The 27,970-nt window shown below is 42.8% G+C and overlaps 1 pseudogene; it reads left to right on the forward strand.

Annotated features, from left to right (window-relative positions):
• The first annotated feature begins 87 nt into the window (after positions 1–87).
• On the forward strand, positions 88–27,924 carry LOC141126912 (NAD-dependent protein deacetylase sirtuin-3-like; annotated as a pseudogene).
• Positions 27,925–27,970: the final 46 nt, after the last annotated feature.

The raw sequence follows: 27,970 nt of genomic DNA on the forward strand, positions 1-27,970 counted from the left end.
ATGTCCAAGTCAGAGGCAATGGGTGTTTCTATGACTACGACTCAAATTAACGCTTTAAAAATGAATTTTAAGTTTAGATGGACCTATATGGGCATCAAATACCTGGGCACGTTGATTCCACCTAAATTGGACCAAACCTTTGAGTTGAATTTTCCACCTCTGAGTAGAGTGAAAGTCTTACTTTCTAAATGCCATCAGGGCCTTTTCTCTTGGTTCGGTAGATGTAACATAAGCAAAATGTCAGTATTGCCTAAATTTTCCTATCTCTTTCAAACTCTACCCATTCATATACCCCCAGAATTCTTTAAACAGACTAATAAGATGATAACTGAATTCATTTGGGCCCATAAAAGGCCCAGAATTCAACGCCGTTTAATGACAATGCCTAAACAATATGGGGGGGGTAGATATGCAAAAGTATTATCAGGCAGCTCATATGGCGCGACTAGTAGACTGGTGTAGGCATGCAAGCTCTAAAATATGGCCAAAGATCGAGCAATCACAGTGTGAGGTCCCATTGCGTCGTGCGGTTTGGTGCTTTGGAGACCTGAGTTCAGCTCTCAAAAAGCACCCAACCTTCGGCCCTACCCTGCGTTTTTGCTCTCGAATATGTTCCACCGCTTTATTATTATCTGTCAACTCCCTCCATACCCTATTGCATGGAATCCTCGTTTCCCTCCGGGACTACAGGAGGGACCCTTCAGGAAACTTTCAGACTCTGTGTTTTCAGGCCTCGCATTTTATACAAATAGCGACTGGGACATGGCCCTCATTACCTGAACTAACCTCATCCAACGACCGTTTCTGTCTTGATTTCTGGAGTGGAGCTCAGTTGCGACATTTCCTTAACACTCTCCCACCTCCAGATAGATTTCAACGAACATTGACACCCTTAGAACAACTATGTGAGGGGACGGGGCCTTGCTCTCACTTAATCTCGCAAATGTATGCACTCCTGGTTGCTCCCCAAGAGGATTATGTCCCTCCATTATATGAGGAAGTGGGAAATGACATTAGACAGGATGTTCACCCAGGCACAACATAGGCAGATAGTAACTCTTGCGTTGAAATCTTCAATATCCATGAGAATCCAAGAAACTAATTTTAAAATAATGACAAGATGGTACCTCATTACTTAATAAATTATTTCCGGAGATCACGGACAAATGTTGGAGGTGTCAGGAGGAAAGAGGGACTCTACTCAACGTTCTTTGGTCCTGCCCAAAACTGGAGCACTTTTGGAGGGAGATACGGTGGAAAGCACAGAAATTTACTGAGTATAACCTCCCAGAATATCCAGCCCTATTTTTGTTACATGTCTCAAACATACCGGGGAAAACATATAGTAAATTAATTTTGCGCCATCTTATTAACGCTGCTAGATCATGTACCGTACGGCAGTGGAGAGATACGAGCCCTCCCACAATTCTTACATGGGTGACATGAATTGAACAGGCTAATAGGATGGAGGATTTGTTAATATCGACTCAAAATCGAAAGGAGACATACTGTATATAGAAACTTGGGGCCAATGGAATACATTTGAATTTTCAGAGGAAGGGAGTTCCCTCTTTGCTCCTGAGAGTATTTGAAAAAGGGAGGAGTGGGGGGCCTTGGGGGTGCCCTCACTTCCCTGGATGATGGTATAGTAAACTTGCCTTTTCCTTGGTACATTTCCCCTCCAACTCCGACTCCCCTTCCCCTATCAGTGTTTTTTTTTTCTTCTCTCTTTCTATCTTTTTTCTCTTTTTTTTTTTTTTTTTAGGAATTCTTTCCCTCATGGGGCTTCTTACTTTCTCCTTTTGCCTCTTAAGATATGTAGAGGTTTTTCTTCTTAGTAAAGTATGTTGTCAGGGCATACAATAGAAGCAGGTCTAACGGAAGATAGAAAGGGGTCTATCTCAAATAACTAGTTATTGTTTTTTTCTGTGGATGTATTTAAGATAGGAGTAATGCTGTTAATTGGATTTTGAATAGATTCGTTGGAGCTTATATGATTGATGGATTAATGAAATTGTTTTTCTCTGTATGTATGACAACTAAAATAAAGACATTTAAAAAAAAATATTTACTTGACAGCTATTTTCCCCATTGTATCTTTTACAGCTGCCTTTTTCTCCAGGTCTCCAACCAGCGGCCTCTACAGTAAACTGCAGGAATATAATCTACAATACCCTGAAGCTATATTTTATTTAAGTTACTTCTAATGCCCCGTACACACGGTCGGATTTTCCGACGGAAAATGTGTGATAGGACCTTGTTGTCGGAAATTCCGACCATGTGTGGGCTCCATCACACATTTTCCATTGGAATTTCCGACACACAAAGTTTGAGAGCTTGCTATAAAATTTTCCGACAACAAAATCCGTTGTCAGAAATTCCGATCGTGTGTACACAAATCCGACGCACAAAGTGCCACGCATGCTCAGAATAAATTAAGAGAGGAAAGCTATTGGCTACTGCCCCGTTTATAGTCCTGACGTACGTGTTTTACGTCACCGCATTCAGAACGATCAGATTTTCCAACAACTTTGTGCGACCATGCAAAACAAGTTTGAGCCAACATCTGTCGCAAAAAATCCATGGATTTTGTTGTCGGAATGTCCGATCAATGTCCGACCGTGTGTACGGGGCATAACATGAGCCTCATGCCTTCTTGCGCCTTTCTAAGGAACTTCTACCTGGACGACACTTTCCCAATCCAGCACATTATTTTCTGTGGCTTCTAAATAACAAAGGATTATTGTTACGCCTCTACACACAAATTAGGCCCCTTTCACACTGGGGCGGTGGGGGCGTCGGCGGTACAACAGCGCTATTTTTAGCGCTGCTGTACCGTCGTTCTTGCAGTGGTATTCGGCCGCTAGCGGTGCGGTTTTAACCCCCGCTGGCGGCCGAAGAAGGGTTAAAATCCCTCGTACAGCGCGGCTATAGCCGCGGTATTGCCGCGGTACAGCCGCGCTGTCCCATTGATTTCAATGGGCAGGAGCGGTTTAGGAGCGGTGAATACACCGCTCCTTCACCGCTCCAAAGAAGCGGTTTGCAGGACTTTTTTCACTGTCCTGCCAGCGCACCGTTTCAGTGTGAAAGCCCTCGGGCTTTCACACTGAACAAACAGCGGAGGCTGTTTAGGGGCGGTTTGCAGGCGGTATTTTTAGCGCAATACCGCCTGCAAACCGCCTCAGTGTGAAAGGGGCCTTATAGATGGACTGGAAAGAGGTAACTGACTGTGCAGGAAAAGTCTAGGACATCAATAATAGTAGGTTTATTTTCCACACTGGTCAATGAAAAAGGTTGTTTAATAGGAAATTACAATAGTTTTCTGTTTAAGAGCAGTAACGAAATGTATAGGCTATAAGAATGGGCTAGTTAGCTTATTACAATACAGTGTCATTAAATTAATACATATGTGCTAATGTGAAACTGCCTTTGTATATAGAAGATTAAGTGTACAAAGACTAGTAAGCGCGGGGTCCCACCTATGCGAATTAGATGTGCGTTTCCGCACATCTAATTCACACAGCAGGAGAATGTGACTGGCTCCCTATGGAGCCGGTTCACATATCTCCGGGGCGGCTGCGGAGTGCACTGCACAAAAACGCTGTGCGTCTTTGGCTCCGTTTCAGGGCCGAATTCAGGCATAGAATCGGCCCTGATTCGTCCCTGAAATGGGGAACAGGGACACACAGCGCTCCTGTGCGATCTGCAGCCCGTTGTAGTGTGAACCCGGGCTTAAGGTAGATGTTTGGGTTGAACTAGACCAGAGCCATCCAACTGGTGGCCCATGGGGCCTTCTTCTGGTCGCCCTGAGGTACAGCTTAAGCAGGATTCTGGGGGATGTGGAGCGCTGAAACAATCTGTGTTTCAGCCCTTACTATCTGGTGTAGTTGTCCTGCCCATCAATTCTGATGATATCGGGGAGAAAGAAAGCAGCACAGTAGCATGTATTCAGGTAAGTAACAACTGAGCACCAATGAAGAAAGAGGGTTTGTTATTACTACCTCTGAGAACAATGGGGATGGGGGGGTATATTTGTTGCTGCCACTGACACCAGTGAAGCGGGTTGTGGTTATTATTACTGTCTCTGTTCTGAGATAAATTACACTTCCCAGAAACTGTTTCACAGCTTTCTGTGCCAAAGTGTTGCTTCCATACAGGCTGGTATAAGAGTGGGATATAGTGAAAGTATGCAGGTGAGTGGAGGGGCCTTCGAGGAGAGGCCTCCCTACAATGAGGTTATCCCTGTTATCTACATGACCTTTCCTGGTTTTCCTATGATACATATGACTATTGCTTCATATTTTGAATTAGAAATTGTGAAAAAAAAACTGGTTAATTTAGATGTGGGCCTTCATTCAACTTGTGAATACAAATATGACTCTAGAGTCCTTTTTAGCAGGAAACCATTGAACTAGAATTTTGGCAGCTGAAATCCAACTGAATGGTGTGGCACACTTGCACATTATATTTCTCTAGCTTTTGAACATGAGGTCCAATATGTATTTTCAATTGTATATTAACCACTTGACCACTGGGCACTTAAACCCCCTTCCTAACCATACCAATTTTCAGCTTTTGGTGCTCTCACATTTTGAATGACAATTACTCAGTCATGCAACACTGTATCTATATAAAATTTTTGTCCTTTTTTTCACACAAATAGAGCTTTCTTTTGGTGGTATTTAATCACCGCTGGGTTCTTTATTTTTTGCGCTATAAAAGAAAAAAGACTGAAAAATCTGTAAAAAAATGCATTTTTCTTTGTTTCTGTTATAAAATTTTGCAAATTAGTAACTTTTCTTCATATATTTTGGCCAAAATTTATACCGCTACATATCTTTGGTAAAAATAACCCAAATCGGTGGATATTATTTGGTCTTTGCGAAAGTTATAGAGTCCAAAAGCTTTGGTGCCAATATCTGAAAATTAATCACACCTGAAGTACTGATGGCCTATCTAATTTCTTGAGACCCTAACATGCCAGAAAAGTACAAATACCCCCCAAATGACCCCTTTTTGGAAAGAAGACATTCCAAGGTATTTAGAAAGATGCATGGTGAGTTTTTTGAAGTTGTCATTTTTTTCCCACAATTCTTTGCAATATCAAGTTTTTTTTTTTTTTCACAAAATTGTCATATTAGGTTATTTCTCACACACCGCATATGCATACCACAAATTACACTCCAAAACACATTCTGCTATTACTCCAGAGTGTGGCGATACCAGATGTGTGAGACTTTTACAGAGCATGGCCACATACAGAGGCCCAACATGCACGGAGCACCTTCAGGCGTTCTGGAGCACCCAGGCCAATTCTGACATTTCTCTCCTACATGTAAAAATCATCATTTATTAGCTAGAAAATTACATAGAACCCCAAAACATTATATATGTTTTTTTAGCAAAGACCCTAGAGAATACAATGACGGTCATTGCAACTTTTTATCTCGCACGGTATTTGCGCAGCAATTTTTTGAACGCTTTTTTTTTTTGAAAAAAAACAGTTTTGTGCTTTAAAAAAAAACCAAAACAGCAAAGTTAGCCCAATGTTTTTGCATAATATGAAAGATGAAGTTACGCCGAGTAAATAGATACCCAACATGTCACCTTTCAAAATTGCACGAGCTTGTGGAATGGTGTCAAACTTCGCTACTCAAAAATCCCCATAGGCGACGCTTTAAAATTTTTTACTGGTTACATGTTTTGAGTTACAGAGGAGGTCTAGGGCCAAAATTATTGCTCTCGCTCTACCGATCACACCGATACCTCACATGTGTGGTTTGAACACCGTTTTCATATGTGGGCGGGACTTACGTATGCGTTCGCTTCTGCATGCGAGCACACAGGGACAGGGGCACTTTAAATTTTTTTTTTTTCTTTTTAGTGTTCATTTTACTTTATTTATTTTAGTTTGATGCTTTTAAAAAAAAAAAAAAAATTGACCTCTTTTATTCCTATTACAAGGAATGTAAACATCCCTTGTAATAGGAATATGGCATGACAGGTCCTCTTTACAGTGAGATATGGGGTCAATAAGACCTCACATCTCACCTCTAGGCTGGGAAGCCTGGAAAAAAAAAAAAAAAAAAGATCCTGGCTTCGATCGTAGTGGTGAGTCGGTAGAAGCACCGGAGGGTGGCAGGAGGGGGGGGTCATCCCCTTTCGCCTCCTGTAAGAATGATCAAGCAGTGGAACAGCCGCTATGATTGTTCTTATGGTGTAGGGAATCGCCGGCTAAAAAAGCTGATATCTGAATGATGCCTGTAGCTGCACTCATCATTCAGATATCCCCGCACAAAGTCAAGAACGTCGTATGACAGCCGGTGGGCAGGAAGTGGTTAAAACGCTTTTTTTTTTTTTTTTTTAACACAAAGTTGTCCATTTATACATTATTTCTAACACATAACATGTACATACCAAAAATGACACCCCAAAATAGATTCTCCTCCTCCTCCTGAGTACGGCCATACCACATGTGTGAGACTTCCACAGCCTGGCCACATAAAGGGGCCGAGTACAGCCAAGTATGGCTGAGCATGGCAGGGTATGGCTGAGCATGGCAGGGTATGGCTGAGCATGGCAGGGTATGGCCGAGCATGGCTGGGTATCACCGAGTATTGCAGAGTATGGCTGGGTATGGCAGAGTATTGCGGGGTATTGCAGAGAATGGCTGGGTATGGCAGGGCATTGCAGGGTATTTCAGAGTATGGCGGGGTATCGCCGAGTATGGCTGAGCATGGCTGGGTATGGCTGAGTATGGCTGGGCATCACAGAGTATGGCTGGGCATCACAGAGTATGGCTGGGCATCACAGAGTATGATTGGGTATGGCGGGGTATTGCGGGGTATTGCAGAGTATTGTACAGTGTGGTGTGGGGTATTGCAGAGTATCGTGGGGTATTGCAGAGTATCGTGGGGTATTGCAGAGTATCGCGGGGTATTGCAGGATGTTATGGCCAATGTAGCCAGTGTGGATTTAATGGCTATGACATTCTGTTGAGCTAGGTAGTCTATGTTCACAAGACCTGAAATGTGACGTCATGTGTTCCATCAAACTGCAGTCTCATAAATTGTGCATGGAACCCCATAACCTAGGAGAATAAAATTGCTAAAAAAGACCATAAGGTCCTAAGTAAGCTTAATAGAGTGTGCATGCATGGAACATTTAACGTCTAACATTGTGACAAATGAAGGCACAGGAAATAAGAAACTTTGTAAAATCGTATTAAAGCAGAACTAAACTGTATCTGAGCACCACAAACCAAAACACTATTTAATTTTTTAAAAATATTTAAAGCAAATTCACTCATTCATTAATGTCTCCATCCTATATTTTGCTGGAAAATCACAGAAAAATACCCCTTATAATTTCTGACTGTGGTCATCTTGAGTAAGGGCAGACGACTCATGTAGCAAGTACATCCTGGAATCCATCTGCCCTTAGCTCAGACTCCTGGGATGTATGACATCATTTGCCTAGGCATAGGAAGCAGGAAGTAACTGAGGAAATGTAAAAAAACTGTTTAAAACACGTAAATATGATATACTTTCCCTTCAATTTACTAATGCTTGCAGCATAAGGATTCAGTATAGGCAATGTTGATTGAGAGAGTAATGTTCCATTTTAATTAGTCAATTTTTAAAATCTGAATGGCTTTTTAAGGCATGTTTTCTAGTGGTCATGTTTACATTTTTCTTGATACAGTTGAGGTCAGTCTACAGCAGGTGTGTCCAAACTTTTTTCAAAGAGGGCCAGATTTGATGAAGTGAACATGCGTGAAGGCCGACCATTTTGCCTGACATTCTTTGAACCATTAAAGTTCGGTCTAAATGTGTTCGTTCGAGCACTAATACACTACTCAAGAAGAATTCCCTTGCTTTTGTGGCTGTGTGTGAGTAAAGAGATGAGCTCAGGCATATTATTTGGATATACCGTATTTATTGGCGTATAACATGCACCTTCACTTTAAGAGGGAAGTTTCAGGAAAAAAACTTACAATTCTAAATAAAGAACTGTGAAGCAAAATAAGGGTCAGTGCCCATCTGCAGACCCCCAATTGCCAGGAAGGCAGCACCCACCATTGCCAGGAAGGCAGCACCCACCATTGCCAGGAAGGCAGCACCCACCATTGCCAGGAATTCACTAACCATTACCATCAGTGCAGCCTTAGAGGGCACATGGAGGGGGCAGGACGAGCGCCAAAGATATCCTACAGGAGAATCTCCTGTTTACACAGCGGCCTCTTTAAGAGAAAGACTTGTAATAGGACTTCCTATTACAGAGGCTGCCGTGTAAACAGGAAATACTCCTGTGTGCATGGCACTCGTCCCGCCTCCTCCCTCCGAGGCAGGCAGCTTATATATCTTTTGTGGCCCCATCGCTAATAGATCGTCGGGGGCCACAAAAGATATACATGTTTAGATAACCAGGCGGGCTGTTCAAAACCGGGCCGCGGGCTGCGATTGGCCCACGGGCCGGACTTAGGACATGCCTGGTCTACAGCATACATTCCTTCTACAGCAGGGGTGTCCAAACTTTATTCAAAGAGGGCCAGATTTGATGAAGTGAACATGCGTGAGGGCCGACCATTTTGCTTGACATTCTTTGAACCATTAAAATTCGGTCTAAGTGTGTTCGTTCGAGCACGAATACACTGCCCAAGAAGAATTCCCTTGCCTTTGTGGCTGTGTGAGTAAAGAAATGAGCTCAGGCGTATTATTTGGATATACCATATTTATTGGCGTATAACATGCTCCTTCACTTTAAGAGGGAAGTTTTAGAAAAAAAATTAAAATTTTAAATAAAGAACTGTGAAGCAAAATAAGGGTCAGTGCCCATCTTCAGACCCCCAATTGCCATGAATGCAGCACCCACCATTGGTAGGAATGCAGCACCCACCATTGGTAGGAATGCAGCACCCACCATTGCCAGGAAGGCAGCATCCTATTACAGAGGCTGCCATGTAAACAGGAAATACTCCTGTGTGCATGGCACTCGTCCTGCCTCCTCCCTCCGAGGCAGGCAGCCTATATATCTTTTGTGGCACCGGCGCTGGGAGATCGCCACAAAAGGTATACATGTTTGGATAACCAGGCGGGCCGTTCAAAACTGGTCCGCGGGCCGCGACTTAAATGCAAAAAAAAAAAGACAACAAAAAAATATGCCTTTAAGGCAAATGGGGGGAGCTGACGTTATGACGTCGCTTCCGCCCTCCTATGGTATGGAGATGGGTGGGGGCCATCTTAGCCTCACTCGTCTCCATACTGAGGAAGTGAAAGGACCCGATCGCCTCTGTCTCTACCAACGGCTCTGGTAAGCAGTGGAGGGCGCAGGAGGGGGGTGGCACCTCTCCCGCCGCCGATAACTGTGATCTCGCGGTGAACCCGCCACAGAGACCACCATTATCGGAAACCCGACCGGCTCCTGTAAAGGTGGATACCTCGGTTGTGGCAGCAGCTGCTGCCGTTACAGAGATATCCACCTTCAAAGTGCCGACGTATATGTACAGGAGCCGGTCGGTAAGTGGTTAAAACACGTAAATATGATATACTTTCCCTTCAATTTACTTTGTCACCAAGTTTCCCAGAACTTTTGTCCCCATTGGAAGATTTTCTCCATTCCTGTTCTAGGGACAATGCAAAATTTGGGATTTTTATTTACTTCCACTTTCAGTGATAAAGTGTGACCCGGAGGAAAATCTAGACGAGGGTCGGCATGACTATGGGAGGAACAGGTCGGCAAGGGTTAAGTTTTTACTGAGTTAGTTGGGGAAAAGGGTAGCTTACCTTATTGGAGGAGCAAGTCAGGTGTTTGGGTGGAGCTGGAAAAGGGTTGGGATGTTGCACAGGCTGTTGGGAAATCATTCCAGGATTTCCTCGTTGGTAGAAGTTCCCTCCCTCCCGCCCTACTTTGGGTTATGGGTTTTTCTTTTTATAAAAAAAAAAAAAAAAAACAAAGAGAGAAAAAAGGGAATAAAAAAAAAAAAAAAATGTATACATATATATATTTATAGTTTTTATTGAAAAATTTGTCACAGCAGCTGGCGGGTCAGGGGGTCTTTGGGGGGTCAAGAATTGAAACAGTTTATTAAAGTTTGGGGGACCCATACAGGGTATGGGATCCCACCTTGGTTGGTTGTTGGTGGTTCTCCCAGGACTTAGGTCCCAAGGGAAAGAGAAATTTGGAAAGTCGCAATGTCCTCGAGCCGGCTGGGGCACAGCTGAGGTCACAGTTGTTATTGAGCAAAATGGGACCCCAAAGACCCCCTCCTGGTGTTAAGAATTGTTATGTTTATGGTTATATTTATTTTGGTTAATAAAAGGCTGTTGTGGCCATTAAAACCCATGTCACGCAGCGTTGTGTGGTTATTATAGGTTTAAGATATGTGCAAGACCGCAGTTGACGAATCCTATAGTCATGGTAAACGTAACAAATCGAGAGAGTGAATCTCCCTAACTGGGGCACAGACAGCAATAAACCCTGACAGGTGTTCTAACTGCTCTCCACTCTATCCAAAACTAAAAAGATTTGCCTTAAAGAGGAAGTAAACCCTGATGGGTTTTACTTCCTCTTTTTTTCCCCTGCAAAGTAAAAGCATCGCATACTAGCCCATTATGTTGCACTTACCTGCAAACGAAGCCCGCGATGTCCCTACTGGTGGCCACGTCCATCTTCACCCCTCTTCCTTCCGGGGCCATGGACTCCGGCTCTGTGACTGGCCGGAGTCGCGAGGGAGCTGACGGTCATGGCACGGGCCCTTTAGAAACAGCACGATCGCGCCCTTTCTTCAGTGCGCATACGCCGATGACGTAGGCGCAAGGGTATATTGTAAATATCTCCTAAACTGTGCAAGTTTAGGACATATTTCCAGTACCTACAGGTAAGCCTTATTATAGGCTTACCTGTAGGGAAAAGTGGTGTGTAAGAGTTTACAATCACTTTAATAACACTTGAAGTCATACATTTATATGTATTTATTATCTTGGTGCCATTTTATCTTCAGTAAATTTAGTAGGGAATTTTTTAAATTATGTTGTATTGATGTATACTGATAAAGATAGTTATACATTTTTTTTTTATTTATAATATTGTTTGATAAACATTTTGCAACCATCATTGGATGTACAAAATCAACAGGAAATCTTCTATTCTATAGTGCGAATGTGCAGATTATAAAAAGTGGTCTGGGCACCTGAAAATTGAAAAACAGGGCTCAGCAGTGAAAGAGTTAAGAGTAGCTGTGTTGTCCATTCAGTAACAGGTTCAGCGGATAGTATGACCCTCCATTGCTTGTACTTACCTTCCTTACGTTCCCCGAAGCTCAGAAGAGATAATTAAACCATGTTTCTGTTTCCTGTCTTATAGTACAGGATTCTGTGCTGGAGTCTCAAGTCCCTCGCTGTTCAGCATGTGGTGGTCTCATCAAGCCTGACATTGTATTTTTTGGAGAACAGCTTCCCGCTCGTTTCTTCTTGCATCTCACTGACTTCCCCACAGCAGACCTTCTAATTGTCATGGGCACCTCTCTAGAGGTCAGACCGCTGATAAAAGGAAACAGCAAAGGTTCTCAGGACTTAATATTATAGTTATTTTGCATAGCACTATAAGCCCACCATCACCTAGCTAAGAAAAGAATATACATTGACCCCATATGAAATACTGATGGATGGCTTCCATTTCTTTATATTGATGTTGATTTATTAACCATTGCCCGACCGGCGCACGCCGATGTACGTCGGCAGAATGGCATGGCTGGGCAAATGGGCGAATCTGTAAGTCCCATTTGAATTTCCTGCCGTGCCATTGTGTGTGTGTGTGTGCGCGCACCGCCTCTCCGCGAGTTGGGTCCCGCGGACTCGATCGCCGCGGGCATACTTGCAATCGCCTCACGGAGAAGACGAACAGGGAGATGCTGATGTAAACAAGCATCTCCCCGTTCTGCCTAGTGACAGTCTCACTGATCTCTGCTCCCTGTCATCGGGAGCAGAGATCAATGACGTGTCACAGCTAGCCCATCCCCCCTACAGTTACAAAACACTCCCTAGTACTGACTTAACCCCTTCACTGCCAGTGTCATTTACACAGGAATCAGTGCATTTTTATAGCACTGATTGCTGTATAAATGACAATGGTCCCAAAAATGTGTAAAAAATGTCCGATGTGTCTGCCATAGTCACAGTCACAATAAAAATCGCTGATCGCCGCCATTACTAGTAAAAAAAAAAACTATTAAAAAAAATGCCATAAAACTATCCCCTATTTTGTAAACGCTATAAATTTTGCACAAACCAATCAATAATTGCTTATTGCGATTTTTTTTTTTTTTTTACCAAAAATATGTAGAAGAATACGTATCGGCCTAAACTGAGGGAAAAAAATTGTTTTTTTAATTATTTTTTGGGGATATTTATTATAGCAAAAAGTAAAAAATAATGGTTTTTTTTCAAAATTGTCGCTATTTTTTTGTTTATAGCGCAAAAAATAAAAACCGCAGAGGTGATCAAATACCACCAAAAGAAAGCTCTATTTGTGGGAAAAAAAGGACGTCAATTTTGTTTGGGAACCACGCCGCAGGACCGCGCAATTGTCAGTTAAAGCGACGCAGTGCCGAATCACAAAAAGTGCTCTGGTCAGGAAGGGGGTAAATTCTTCCGGGGCTGAAGCGGTTAAAGAAGTTGAGCATGTTTACATTGCAAAGTAAAGGAGGTGAAGCCATGCTAACTTTATTCATCCAATCATTTTGTGAGCAAAAATCCTGTTTTTTAAATTTTTTCTTTAACACGATTGTGTATTCATTCAAAGTAAATTTTCACTTAGCTTCACTTCAATCACCAAGCTATGTGAAAATTTATTTTGCAAAGTGAACACACGCTACTCCTTTAGTAAAAAAGTCCCACTGTGTTGATGAAACAACACCCTTTGCTTAGTTAGCATTTTCCTCATGTAGAAATATACAGTATCTCAGTATAAAAGTGAGTACACCCATCTAGTTTTTGTAAATATTTTATTATATCTTTTCATGTGACAACACTGAAGAAATCACACTTTACTACAATGTAAAGTAGTAAGTGTACAGCTTGTATAACAGTGTAAATTTGCTGTCCCCTCAAAATATCCCAACACACAGCCATTAATGTCTCAACTGCGGCAACAAAAGTGAGTACACCCTGTGAAAACGTCCAAATTGGGCCTGACTCGGTTAAATTCATGATAGGCAACTCCTATCCTCATATTGATTAGTGGTTCCAAATTAATAATAACTAATGCAGTAGGGAACAGACACAAAAGATACGCTCAGCATCTTTCCAAATTACTGTTCTGCTTTATTATGATGCAATTGAAGGTTTTTATGCACATGATTACGTAGGTATCACATTAATATTACAATTGTACATTTATGGTAACAAGGGGCGTTACATAGGCAGGCTAATTCTAATCAGGACTCAAAAGAATGTAAACATTTACTGAAAACATTATTAGTGCTGTGTGCACAGTGAGGGCAATGTGCAATACATACAAAATACAATACAATTATATACAGAACTTACAAATTTCCATTACAGTCTCCCCTTTTTTGATCAATATTTTGATCACTAACCATACATGCTATCACCTTTAACCTGGAACCTCCACACGCTTAGGTAGAGGTAGTCCTGGCCAAAGAGGCAAAAAACTCCATTGTGGAGAAAATAATAGCTGAGCAACTTTTTTCATTACCAAATGACTTTTCATTGTGAAAAACAAATGATTGATAAGACATATTTACAGAGTACTGCCTGTACACTCCTGTGGCCAGAATGGCCTTCTAGCTGAATTGTTGGCATGCTGACTTATCAGCATATGTAAACACAGACAATTCTACATAAAATGGAAGATGTACAAAAGACAAATATGACTTCAACATGGCTGAACTACTTTTCAAATATATATATCCCTTACAATTAAAGTAATTGAATCAAAACGTACCCTAGACTGTGATCACAAGAGGGAAACAAATCAAACACAGAGATTTTTTTAATTTAGTCATTTTTTGCAGTGTCTGGTGTGGATCCAGGTGACTTTTCCTTCAAGTTTTGCAAAAACTGTACATGAAATAGATGCTGTATTGAATCTCCAAACATTTCCTTATATATAAATGTCTCTTAACAATCCAAAAGTCACCTGGCTTTAGTTTTAGATCCTTCCAAACTTTTAGGATCTGGAATTGGGGAGAAAACACATAAATGAGTTTGTCAAAAACCTTAAAAGATCAGCAACATTCTCTGTGAGATCCGAATGGAGGACTTCAGCTGCTGAGACAAAATATAAGCAAGTGAGTAACACACTCCCAAACCAAATCTCATAAGGAGAGAGTCCAACATCCCCCTTAGAGGCCTGATAAAATATAAGAAAACATTCAGGCAAAAGTTTTCTAGTTTCTTACTCTACTTTGTCCGCTACATTGTAGACAGTAAGGGGTGTAAAAATAAAACCTCAAAACTTCTATTAAGGACTCTCCTATAAAAAATGATTTCCTCTGTTACTCTCTGTACTTTCTATATTTACTTCTGATAACACTTTTTACTGTGGCCTTTGCCAGTAGCATTTGCCACTGGACATCCAAAAAACATGTCCATACAGACAAAATGCATACTCGTAAGATCCTGACTTGGGCATCTGGATATATCTTTTTGTAATCTCTGGAAAAGATGTTCAGCTTTTGGTAACACCTTTGGTAACAGGTAAAACAAGAAGTGGTATGTTATAAAAGCAACTGTGGTGAACCCTGGCTCTATCCCACGCTCATTTACTAAGGCAGCCATAACTTCTTGTGACTGGTGACACGGCCCATGTGTCAAGCTGGAGGGAAAAGAGTGGCTGGCAGAGCTAAATGATCACCTTTTCCAAAGTCCTGTTTCATAAGAAGTTGCCCCCTGTGGACTACTTGTTCTTCTCGTTCTGTAGTCCTTAAAGTTGAATTATTAATCCCAGCTATACTGGGCCAGAACTAGGGTGGAATCTGTGAGTTGCACAGACCCATCAAGTGTCTGGGGCTGTAAATGCAGCATCGTTAGTCACCTGGTCTGCTTCCATGTGTGAGTTTTAAAGTTAATATGGCTACCTCAGCAAGAACCCGGAAGGCTGAAAACAGCCGATCAAATTAACTTGGCATGCTTGGTTGGTTTACCTGCCGAAGTAAAAACAAACTTCTGGCCCTTTAAATGGCACCAAAAGCTCTCTATATCTCGACTATCTATATAAATATACTCTTTTTATAGCTCACAGGCTTTGCTAAAACATGGAGCTCTGCTTCTTGAGCTGGGGAAAAAGGATCCAATGACTCTGAATACAGAGTATCCTTCTGGGTGATAAACTGCATACTCAAATCTACAAAAATTGTAATATCTGGGTCTTCAGGAAGTGTGTCCCGCACTGGGCTCACAGCAGCTGATTCCCACATCAATTTAACATACGTGTCTTCCTTTGTCTCCAGCCTCCTCCAATAGAGGCAATAAGGTGTCTGGATTCAAATGTACACATTTTTCATTGTTAGATTTGTACATAAACAAACTCATATTTTAAACCTTTCATTAGACAAACATTTAGTTAGCTGTATATTTGCTGCGCAGAATGTCGGACCATTAAAAATTAAATGTTTGACCAAAACAATATCTAACTTTGTCTAATAGCACCTTTGCATAAAAGCTACAGCTCTGATATATCAGGGTGAACCCTTCATTACTGGGTCCAGCTTGCATAAATATGTTACAATGGCTTGTTTTCTATCATGCTGTTTGTGTAAGAACTCCAGTTTCATGTTTCAAAAGACAACTTCTTCCTGGCAATATTATAATAAATGATAACAATACCCTGCGGTCATGCAGAGATGCCCATAAATGCAAAATATTCTTCTGTTTATACCACTGTACTTACAAGGAAAAGGGGCACATCATTTCACAATCCACACATTCTGCTTTGGATTTCAAAAATAAAAACAAAAGGATCAACAATCTGTATGATGGAGCATAATCAAAAACTATAAAACAACTGGCTGCAGGTGGCATCTATCCTAACAGGGTGTGTGGACTTGATGTGATGGGTCTGTTATATTTACATTTTATTTATTATTACTCTCACATCATGGACCGCACATCAAGTTATTATCAAGAACCTTGAAATTTCATTTTTGTAGAAGAACTTCTTATGTATTCCATCCATCTTGGCTTTGTTAAATATTATGGCAGCTTTATTCAAAATAACAACCTCATCTTAATCTTTTTTTTTCTCTCAATAAGGGCTTATTGTATAAATGTAAAATTACAAAATTGTTATCTTACAGTAATCTAAACTAATCTCATTCATTACAAATTTCCCCATTAACCTGGATTTCATTTCCAACCAAAGGTTGTCTAAACCAGTTTCAATATATCTATATTATTAATAAAATTGTTAAACTCATTAGAAATGAATACTCATTATTACTTAATTTCCCTTTTTTTTTTTGCACTGTTTCCACTCTCAAAAGATTTTCAATTTGTATAATACACGGTTAAATATAACCTTCATTTTACCATGTTTGGAAAACAGATTCAAAATAATTGTGATCACATTGTTTACCATTAGATTCGTTAACCCGGCACATGTTTTGTCTAAAAAACTGGAATTGGCATGGTGTCCTTCCAGCTTATCACTGACCTCTCATCCCAGCCACATTTCTTTCATGAGAGCGCAAAGGAGGGGGTCACATCTGCGTACATGACACACAATCAATAGAACTAAAGGTCCCAGCATTCGCACACACATACACCAATATCTCTCTCACTTTCTTTTAACTCTCATTAATATTTCCCTGCCTAAATTCTGCTTTCCTTATTTTGTTGAAATAACTTTTATATCTAGCTTCTATGACCAGATGGGCAGCCGGAGTGCTCATCCCATCTTCTCTCTCTGACAACATATAAAGTATTCTGTTTTACCTCTCATTTCTCTGTTTCTGACTCTAATAGTTGTAGTGCCTGACCCCAAATTCATCCCACAACTTAACATGAAAATGTCCCTTTCTGTCTAGTGTTAATGTCACCCTTGATCCATCCTGCTCACATAGCTGTTTCTCTAGCTGTTTACTCTGCATGATTCTTAGTCCCTATGGACTTTGGTAACCCAATTACCCATTGTGGATCCCTGTCCACTTTAACCATTAATCTAGGGGCTCAGTATAGGCGGAACCGCACCTTCGGTTCATATATAGCGCTCCTCTTGCGCTGGGCATTTTTGAGGGTCTCTTACCCTTCATTCCCTTACTTAATTCAATGCCCATAATGACTGGCCAGTCTTCTCTCTTCTCTACGTGTGCCTATACCCTCTTGCCTCTAAACTACTTTATCTAGCAGATTTACTACGTATACCTGTGAACAGCACTATTCTTCCCTTTCTTATCTATAACACTCCAATGGACAATAGACAGGGACAACATAACATATAACCACCAATCAATACAGTTCGATTAAGGGGAGTAAAACAGGTACCCTTTGTCCCGAAAATGCCTTACAGATCAAGGAAGTCTGATGACTCAAATGTAAGCAAAAGGCTTACCTCAGCCGGCTGATTATCAGAAATTCCCGGATCGTCTCAAGCTCCTCGTTTCGGATACTCAGGGTCACCTGGAATCCCCTCCTAAGGCAAAGCTCGCCATGCTGACTCGGTTAAATTCATCATAGGCAACTCCTATCCTCATATTGATTAGTGGTTCCAAATTAATAATAACTACTGCAGTAGAGAACAGACACAAAAGATACGCTCAGCATCTTTCCAAATTACTGTTCTGCTTTATTATGACGCAATTGAAGGTTTTTATGCACATGATTACGTAGGTATCACATTAACCACTTGACCACTGGGCACTTAAACCCCCTTCCTAACCAGACCAATTTTCAGCTTTCGGTGCTTTCACATTTTGAATGACAATTACTCAGTCATGCAACACTGTACCCATATGAAATTTTCGTCCTTTTTTTCACACAAATAGAGCTTTCTTTTGGTGGTATTTGATCACCTCTGGGTTTTTTATTTTTTGTGCTATAAATGAAAAAATATCGAAAATTTTGTAAAAAAATGAATTTTTCTTCATTTTTATTATAACATTTTGCAAATAAGTAATTTTTCTTCATAAATTTGGGCCAAAATTTATACTGCTACATATCTTTGGTAAAAATAACCTAAATCAGTGGATATTATTTAGTCTGTGTGAAAGTTATAGAGTCTACAAGCTATGGTGCCAATCACTGAAAATTGATCACATCTGATCACACCTGATGTACTGAGGCCTATCTCATTTCTTGAGACCCTAACAAGCCAGGCAAGTATAAATACCCCCCAAATGACCCCTTTTTGGAAAGTAGACATTCCAAGGTATTTAGTAAGAGGCATGTTGAGTTTTTTGAAGTTGTTATTTTTTCCCACAATTCTTTGCAATATTAAGATTTTTTTTATTTTTATTTTTTTTCACACCAATTTGTCATTATAACAGGTTATTTCTCGCACATGGCATGTACATTACACAAATGACACCCCAAAATATATTCTGCTACTCCTCCTGAGTATGGCGATACCACATGTGTGAGACTTTTACACAGCCTGGCTACATACAGAGGCGCAACATTGAAGTAGCACATTCAGGCATTCTAGGAGCATAAATTACACATCTAATCTCTCAACCACCTATTACACTTTTGAAGGCCCTGGAGCACCAGGACAATGGAAACGCCCATAAAGTGACCCCATTTTAGAAAGCAAACACCCCAACATATAATCTATGAGGCATAATGAGTCTTTTGAATGGTTCATTTTTTTCCAGAAGTTTTTAGAAAATGTGGAAAAAAAATGAAAACCCATTTTTTTTTACACAAAGTTGTCCATTTCTAAGATATTTCCAACACATAGCATGTACATAGCAAAAATGACACCCCAAAATATATTCTGCTACTCCTCCTGAGTATGGCGATACCACATGTGTGAGACTTTTACACAGCCTGGCTACATACAGAGGCGCAACATTGAAGTAGCACATTCAGGCGTTCTAGGAGCATAAATTACACATCTAATCTCTCAACCACTTATTACACTTTTGAAGGCCCTGGAGCACCAGTACAATGGAAACACCCACAAAGCGACCCCATTTTGGAAAGCAAACACCCCAACGTATAATCTATGAGGCATAACGAGTCTTTTGAATGGTTCATTTTTTTCCAGAAGTTTTTGGAAAATGTGGAAAAAAAATGAAAACGCATTTTTTTTACACAAAGTTGTCCATTTCTAAGATATTTCCAACACATAGCATGTACATAGCAAAAATGACACCCCAAAATATATTCTGCTACTCCTCCTGAGTATGGCGATACCACATGTGTGAGACTTTTACACAGCCTGGCCACATATAGAGGCCCAACATTGAAGTAGCACATTCAGGCGTTCTAGGTGCATAAATTACACATCTAGTTTCCTTAAAATCTATCACATTTTTGAAGGCTCTTCATATTTCTAACACATAGCATGAACATACCAAGAATTACACCCTAAAATACATTCTGCTGAGCAAAGGGTAAACAAAAGATTACCTGTGGTTTTAGTAGTGCAGTTGTCCACAGGAGGAGAGCCCTGATCCAGGCAGCAGGCAGGGACGTGGTCAGCGACAGTGAATGGAATTGTCCAGGCAGCAGGCAGGAATATTGTCCATAGTACAGGCAGGGATAATGTCCTTGTAAAGTCCAGGGTCAGTGCAAGTAGAGACATTGCCAGCAGTGCCAAAATATTGGTCCTGGTAGTAAGCAGGAACATGGTCCAAGTAGCAGGCCAGGAAAGAATGGGGACAGGGGTAGAGGCTTCTCCCACCCAAATCTCTTTGAAGCCTCCGAGTCTCCAGACCCTAAATCTGGGAATGAGAAAACTAAAAAATTAGTTTTCTTCATCCAGAAAAACATTTCTGGAGCCCCTCACATATGTGAGACCCCTGTGTTGCCACTAGCAAAGCAGGGTAAATGATCAGTCCAAGAGGCAGGCAAAAAACGTGGTCAAACAGTCCAGGGTCAGTTCCAGAGCAGGCAGAGGTAGGTACAGTTTAGCGTTAGGCATAAGCTTGGTCGTATAACAGGCCAGGGTCAGTTCCGGAGAAGGCAGAGGTAAGTTTATCGTTAGGCAGAAGCTTGGTCGTATAACAGGCCAGGGTCAGTTCCGGAGAAGGCAGAGGTATGTTTATCATTAGGCAGAAGCTTGGTCGTATAACAGGCCAGGGTCGATTCCGGAGAAGGCAGAGGTAAGTCAGGTTCAGTGCAGTGGCATAAGGGGTGTGGAGGAAAATTACAGGAAATGAGAATTACGTTTACCATACTTCCCTAATAATGTAGAGAAGTATGGTAACGGCGGAAACATTCACTTATACAGAGGCCTGGTTGGGAAGGACAATCGGGACAATAAAATGAGGTGTCTCTTCTAATTCCTCCTCTGGAGCACACCCGGCATCTCTTCTGACGTCTCTGGCCTGTTTCACTGGGGGGGATTTTGTCAGGAAAGTGGCGTTCGTGGAGCCTGCTCACATAATCAGAGCGAATAATTTCTGGTGGGCTTTCAGGGTACAAAAGGGCGGAGATTACTTGTTCCTGGTAGTGCAGATAGGATACGGGGTTCTCTGTCGATTTTTGGTAAATAACATAAGTGTTATACATGGCCAAACTGAAAAAATAAATGGACACTTTTTTATACCAGTGACGGGATTTTCTTGTGGGAAGGTAGGGTTCAATCATCTGATCGTTGAAGTCCACTCCCCCCATCAATAAATTGTAATCATAAATACAAGCAGGTTTCTGTACTGGGCCGTTTCTTCTTGGGACTTCCACGTAGGTGTCATTATGGATTGTCGTCAGCATGTGGACATTTCGTCTGTCCCTCCACTTGATAGCTAATAGCTCCTGGTTCCGCAAAGACGCCGTCTCCCCTCGGCATAGCCTTTCATTGACCAGTTTTTGCGGGAAGCCTTTTCTATTCGTTCTTACGATACCACATGCTGGGGTGTCTCTCCGGTGAAGATTACGGAAGAGGGGCAAACTTGTATAAAAGTTATCCACATAAAGGTGGTACCCCTTTCCAAGCAGTGGATAAACAAGCTCCCAGACAACTTTGCCGCTGGCTCCAATATATTCTGGACATTCAGGGGGATTCAGTTGGGTGTCCTTCCCTTCGTACACCCGGAAGGAGTAAATGTACCCCGTGGCTCGGTCGCAAAGTTTGTACATTTTTACCCCATATCGGGCCCTTTTGCTGGGGATAAATTGTTTGATGCCGAGCCTGCCGGAGAATTTCACAAGGGACTCATCCACGGAAATATTCTGTTCGGGGGTATATAATTTTGGAAATTTTTCAGCGAAATAATTTAGGAGTGGCCGAAGTTTGAATAATTTGTCAAATGATGGGTCATTTCGGGGAGGGCACTGGGTGTTGTCGTTGTAGTGGAGGAAGCGCAAAATCATAAGGTATCTTGATCTTGGCATTATCGAAGAGAAGAGTGGCATGTGGTGGACGGGGTTAGTTGACCAATATGAGTACATTTCGTTTTTTTTTTGTGAGTCCCATTGTAAAAGTTAGGCCTAAGAAAATTTTAAATTCCGCTATGGTAAGCTCTCTCCACTCAAATGGACGGGCATAACTAGAGCCAGGGTTGCTTTCTATGTACTGCTGTGCATAGAGGTTGCACTGGGCCACAATGGACGATAGTAAGTCGTTGGTGAAAATCAAATAAAAAAAATCAAGCATCACAAAATCATCGGTGTTCACCTGGACACCTGGCTGGGCGGTAAAAGGGGGGATATTTGCTGCTCCGGAATGAGGGGGAAGCCACAGGGGGTTTTGAAGGGCATAGGGAAGGGTGGCATGGCCTCTATCCATTTGTGGCTGAGAGGACACCCTTCTGGTACCTGGCCTTTGTTGCGGTGGCACTGCGCTTGAGGTGGACGGCACTGCGCTTGAGGTGGACGGCACTGCGCTGGAGATGGACGGCACTGCGCTGGAGGTGGACGGCACAGCTCTTGAGGTGGACGGCACTGTGCTTGAGGTGGTAGTAGGCTGCTGCTCCACGCCAGAACGCCTTCTTTTCACGGGCACACGTTCCTCTTCCAAATCTGTATCAGACTCGCTGCTTGTCACGGTTCATAGGCTGAATCCGAATCGGACAGAGACTCAGAGAGCTCCCCGCTGCTCTCATCGGTCATGCTGAGACGCTGGTAGGCCTCCTCGGCCGTAAATAATTTTTTTGCCACACTGGTGGCTGGTGAGGTTGATGTGGCGCAGATGAGCACTGATGGGCACAGGTGGCACTGATGTGGCACTGTAGTGGGACTGGTGTGGCTCTGGTTGCACTGTAGTGGGACTGGTGTGGCTCTGGTTGCACTGGTGTGGCTCTGGTGGCACAGAGGTGGCACTGGTGGGCACAGGCGGCACTGGTGGGCACAGGTGGCACTGATGTGGGACTGGTGTGGCTCTGGTTGCACTGTAGTGGGACTGGTGTGGCTCTGGTTGCACTGGTGTGGCTCTGGTGGCACAGAGGTGGCACTGGTGGGCACAGGCAGCACTGGTGGGCACAGGTGGCACTGATGCGGCACTGCAGTGGCGCAGATGAGCACAGTTGGCACTGATGGGCACAGTTGGCACTGATGGGCACAGGTGGCACTGATGGGCACAGGTGGCACTGGTGTGGCACTGGTGTGCACTGTGGTTGCACTGGTGTGGCTCTGGTTGCACTGGTGTGGCACAGAGGTGGCACTGGTGGGCTCAGGCGGCACTGGTGGGCTCAGGCGGCACTGGTGGGCTCAGGCGGCACTGATGTGGCACTGCAGTGGCGCTGATGAGCACAAGTGGCACTGATGGGCACAGGTGGCACTGATGGGCACAGGTGGCACTGATGGGCACAGGTGGCACAGGTGGCACTGATGGGCACAGGTGGCACTGGTGTGGTACAGGTGTGGCACTGGTGTGCACTGTAAAATCACTAGTGTGGCACAGAGGTGGCACAGAGGTGGCACAGAGGTGGCACAGGTGGTACAGGTGGCACAAATGTGGCACAGATGACACTGTTGGGCACAGATGGCACTGTTGTGGCACTGTTGGGCACTGCTGTGGCACTGTTGGGCACTGATAAAGGTAGAAAACTCACTGTTTGTCACTGTATAAGCTCTCCTCTCCTCTCACGCTGCATCGGTGTGAGGAGAGGAGAGCTGTAACCTCCTGATGACCCTGCTTTGCCTTTTTGTTTATATTTGTGATCGCTCCTTCATTGGACGGAGCGATCACATGGTAAAGGGCCGCTGTCATTGGCCCTTTACCGCGATCCGTGTTGCGCCGGGTCCCCTGGACCCGGCGAACACGGATGTTCCTGTGTGCGCGCCCGGGGGGGCGCGCGGGAGCGGTTCTCCGGGATCACGTCATATGACGTCCTCCCAGAGTTATCCAGCCGCCCTGCAGCCGTCATTCGGCTGTGGGCGGTTGGCAAGTGGTTAATATTACAATTGTACATTTATGGTAACAAGGGGCGTTACATAGGCAGGCTTATTCTAATCAGGACTCAAAAGAATGTAAACATTTACTGAAAACATTATTAGTGCCGTGTGCACAGTGAGGGCAATGTGCAATACATACAAAATACAATACAATTATATACAGAACTTACAAATTTCCATTACAGGCCCAAGTGTCAATATTTTGTGTGGCCACCATGTGGCACTGCCTTAACCCCTTTTGGGCATGAAGTTCACCAGAGGTTGCCACTAGAGTCCTTTTCCACGCCTCCATAACGACATCACAGAGCTGGTGGATGTTAGAGGCCTTGCGCTCCTTCACCGTCCGTTTGAGGATGCCCCACAGATGCTTAATAGGGTTTAGGTCTGGAGACATGCTTGGCCAGTCCATCACCTTTACCCTCAGCTTCTTTAGCAAGGCAGTGGTCGTCTTGGAGGTGTGTTTGGGGTCGTTACCATGTTGGAATACTGCCCTGCGGCCCAGTCTCTGAATGGAGGGGATCATGCTCTGCTTCAGTATGTCACAGTACATGTTGGCATTCAAGGTTCCTTCACTGATCTGTAGCTCCCCAGCCAAGGCAGCACTCATGCAGCCCCAGACCATGATACTCCCACCACCATGCTTGAGTGTAGGCAAGACATATTTGTCTTTGTACTCCTCATCTGGTTGCTGCCACACATGCTTGACACCATCTGAACCAAATACGTTTATCTTGGTCTCATGAGACTACAGAATATGGTTCCAGTAATCCATGTCCTTAGTCTGCTTGTCTTCAGCAAACTGTTTGCAGGCTTTTTTGTGCATCATCTTTAGAAGAGGCTTCCTTCTGGGGTGACAACTATGCAGACCAATTTGATGCAGTGTGCAGCGTATGGTCTGAGCACTGACAGGCTGACCCCCCACTCCTTCAACCTCTGCAGCAATGCTGGCAGCACTCATACGTCTATTTCCTAAAGACAACCTCTGGATATGACGCTGAGCATGTGCACTCAACTTCTTTGATCGACCATGGCGAGGCCTGTTCTGAGTTGAACCTGTCCTGTTAAACCGCTGTATGGTCTTGGCAACCATGCTGTAGCTCAGTTTCAGGGTCTTGGCAATCTTCTTATAGCCTAGGCCATCCTTATGTAGAGCGACAATTCTTTTTTTCAGATCCTCAGAGAGTTCTTTGCCATGAGGTGCCATGTTGAACTTCCAGTGACCAGTAGGAGAGAGCAATAACACCAAATTTAACACACCTGCTACCCATTCACACCTGAGACCTTGTAACATTAACATGACACCAGGGAGGGAAAATTGCTAATTGGGCCCAATTTGGACATTTTCACTTAGGGGTGTACTCACTTTTGTTGCCAGAGGTTATGGGGCAGCACAGTGGTGTAGTGGGTAGCACTCTCACCTAGCAGTAAGAAGGGTCGCTGGTTTGAATCCCAACCATGACACTACCTGCCTGGAGTTTGCATGTTCTCCCTGTGCCTGTGCGGGTTTCCTCCGGGTACTCCGGTTTCCTCCCACACTCCAAAGACATGATGGTAGGTTAATTGGCTTCTGTCCAAAATTGGCCCTAGTATATGAATTGGGGGGCCTTGGATTGAGGGTAGGGACTGATGTGAGTTTGGGATGTACAGGGTTAGGGCCAATTGTAGACACATACCAACACTTTCAGGTTGAACTGGATGGACTGGTATCTTTATTCAACCTGACTAACTATGTAACTAAGAATAGGTTTAGACATTAATGGCTGTGTGTTGAGTTATTTTGAGGGGACAGCAAATTGACACTGTTATACAAGCTGTACACTCACTACTTTACATTGTAGCATTGTCATTAATTCAGTGTTGTCACATGAAAAGATATAATAAAATATTTACAAAAATGTGAGGGGTGTACTAACTTTTGTGAAATAATGTACATACAAATGCAAACCATCACATGCAAATACAAATCATCACTTACAAATACAAAAATCCATCACATGCAAATACAACGACCCATTACATGCAAATACACTGTCCCATCACATGAAAATACATAGGACCATTGCATACAAATGCAATGACCCATCGCATACAAACATAATAACCAAAAGCTGTGCTCTGAATTTTCTGGAGAGATGTCTTTTTTCCCCAAGTACATGCTCTCTACTAATTATGATAGTCCACAGTTTTCAAGCTTGCCCAACTTTTTCTACAGAAATTTATTCCAAGCCCCCTATATCCAAAGACAGACATTTTTAGATCCATTCCTACTTCTACCATTGGCTGTTTAATAAAGGACCTTTGTTTGGTATTTGTGCTATACTGCCAGTAGTCTTGTTTTAATAAGTCCTCATCCTATATACTTGATAAGAAAAGCTTTACAGGAAACTACAGCAATAGTTAATATACAATGTAAAACTATATGTCTGGTTTACAGGTGGAACCATTTGCCAGTTTGCTGTATGCAGTCAGTCGTTCTACACCACGAGTTCTTATAAATCGAGATAATGTGGGACAATTTTTGGACACTTCAGATGGACTCAATGTAGTGGAGCTTGGAGAAGTCACCAGTGGAGTGAAGCATTTTGTACAACTGCTGGGCTGTGAGTGTGAACTTGACGAGCTAGAGGAAAGTGGCAAGGTAATGTAAAAAAAAAAATGAGTGACACATGACAATATCCTTATTTTCCAAAAATAATCACATACACTGCTCTATGCATCCCTTAGTCCATCTCGGGAGTAAGCAAGGTAGGTTTTTTTAAACCAGAGTTTAAAGAGGAAGTAAACCCTGATGGGTTTTACTTCCTCTTTTGCTCGCTGCAAAGCCTGCAAATGAATAGCATAATGGGCTAGTATGCATCGCATACTAGCCCATTATGTGCCACTTACCTGCAAAAGGATCCAGCGATGTCCCCTGTGTAGGCAGCATCCATCTTCTGGCCCCTCTTCCTTCCGGGCCGCAGACTCCGGCTCTGTGATTCGCTGGAGCCGTGTGACGTCACTCCCGCGCATGCTCACAGGAGCTGCGATTAATGGCACAGGCTAGGGAAAAATGGCACTTAGTTTAGTTTCTTCCCCGCGCATGCGCCGTTGGAATTTTCGGCGGACTACAAGTGAAATATCTCCTAAACGGCGCACGTTTAGGAGAGATTTCCACTGCCTATAGGTAAGCCTTATTCTAGGCTTATCTATAGGTAGAAGTCCAAGAAGTGGGTTTACAACCAATTTAAAGTCACTTTAAATCAACTAACCAGATAGACAAATGTACTGATTTTGCGGATTTACGGATGACACAACTGTGGTAGGTCTCATCAGCAACAATGATGAAACACTCTACAGAGAAAGAAGTGGAACAACTGTTTAAATGGTGTAGTACAAACAACCTGTTCCTTAATGTAAACAAAACAAAGGAGGTTGTGATGGATTTCAGGAGAAATTGTGTTGATCACCACCCACTGACTATCGATAACTTGACTGTGGAGAGAGTAAGTAGTATTAAATTCCTGGGAGCGCACATCACAGAGGATCTTACATGGACAACCAACATCACGTCACTAACCAAGAAGGCACAACAGCTCCTATATTTTCTCCGCCGCCTTAAAAATGCCAGTCTCCCTCCACCCATCCTTACTACATTCTATAGGGGATCCATTGAAAGCGTGCTGACCAGCTGCTTCATTGTCTGGTATGGGAACTGCAGTTCTGCTGACCGCAATACCCTGCAGTGGCTAGTGAAGATGGCTGAAAAGATTATTGGTGTCTCTCTCCCCTCCTTCCTGGACATTTTCCATACACGGTGCTCCAGCAAAGCTACCAGTATCGTGAGGGATCCTACCACCCCTCCCACAGTCTCTTTCAGCTCTTGCCATCAGGTAGAAGGTACCGGAGTATCAAAACCAGGACTGTCAGACTGCTCAACAGTTTTTTCCCCCAGGCTGTGAGAGCCCTCCACTCCAATTCTCTTTGAAACCTTTTCTACAACCTATAAATTGGTACCAGGAACGTCTCACGTCCCCTCCTTTTTAATCTTGAATATGCGCTAGACACTTTTATAAACACTTACTGCTACAAAGACTTTTACGTAGTTCCCAGATGTGTATAGGTTTTTTTTTATTGGTGTTTTTATTCATTGTATATTTATTTATAATTATGTTTAATTTGTATGTAGCACCATGGCCCTGTGAGATAGGACATTTCATTCTACTGTATGTTCTTACGTGTAGTAGAATGACAATAATGCTTGACTTGACTTGACTGATACATTCCTCTTCTTTCAGAACACAGAAGATCATCAAGCATGAACTGTTTGTAGTGAAAACCTAAGTACGGTGTAATTCAGGAATAAGGGGTGAAGAAATGTTAACGTATATAATAGTAATAACTAACGATAAGTATGTGTGTAATAGTAATTATAAATGGAGCTACTATGAACCTGTGAGAAGTGCTTTAGCTAT

This window comes from Aquarana catesbeiana, linkage group LG02, assembly GCF_042186555.1.
Source record: "Aquarana catesbeiana isolate 2022-GZ linkage group LG02, ASM4218655v1, whole genome shotgun sequence".
Lineage (NCBI taxonomy): Eukaryota > Metazoa > Chordata > Amphibia > Anura > Ranidae > Aquarana > Aquarana catesbeiana.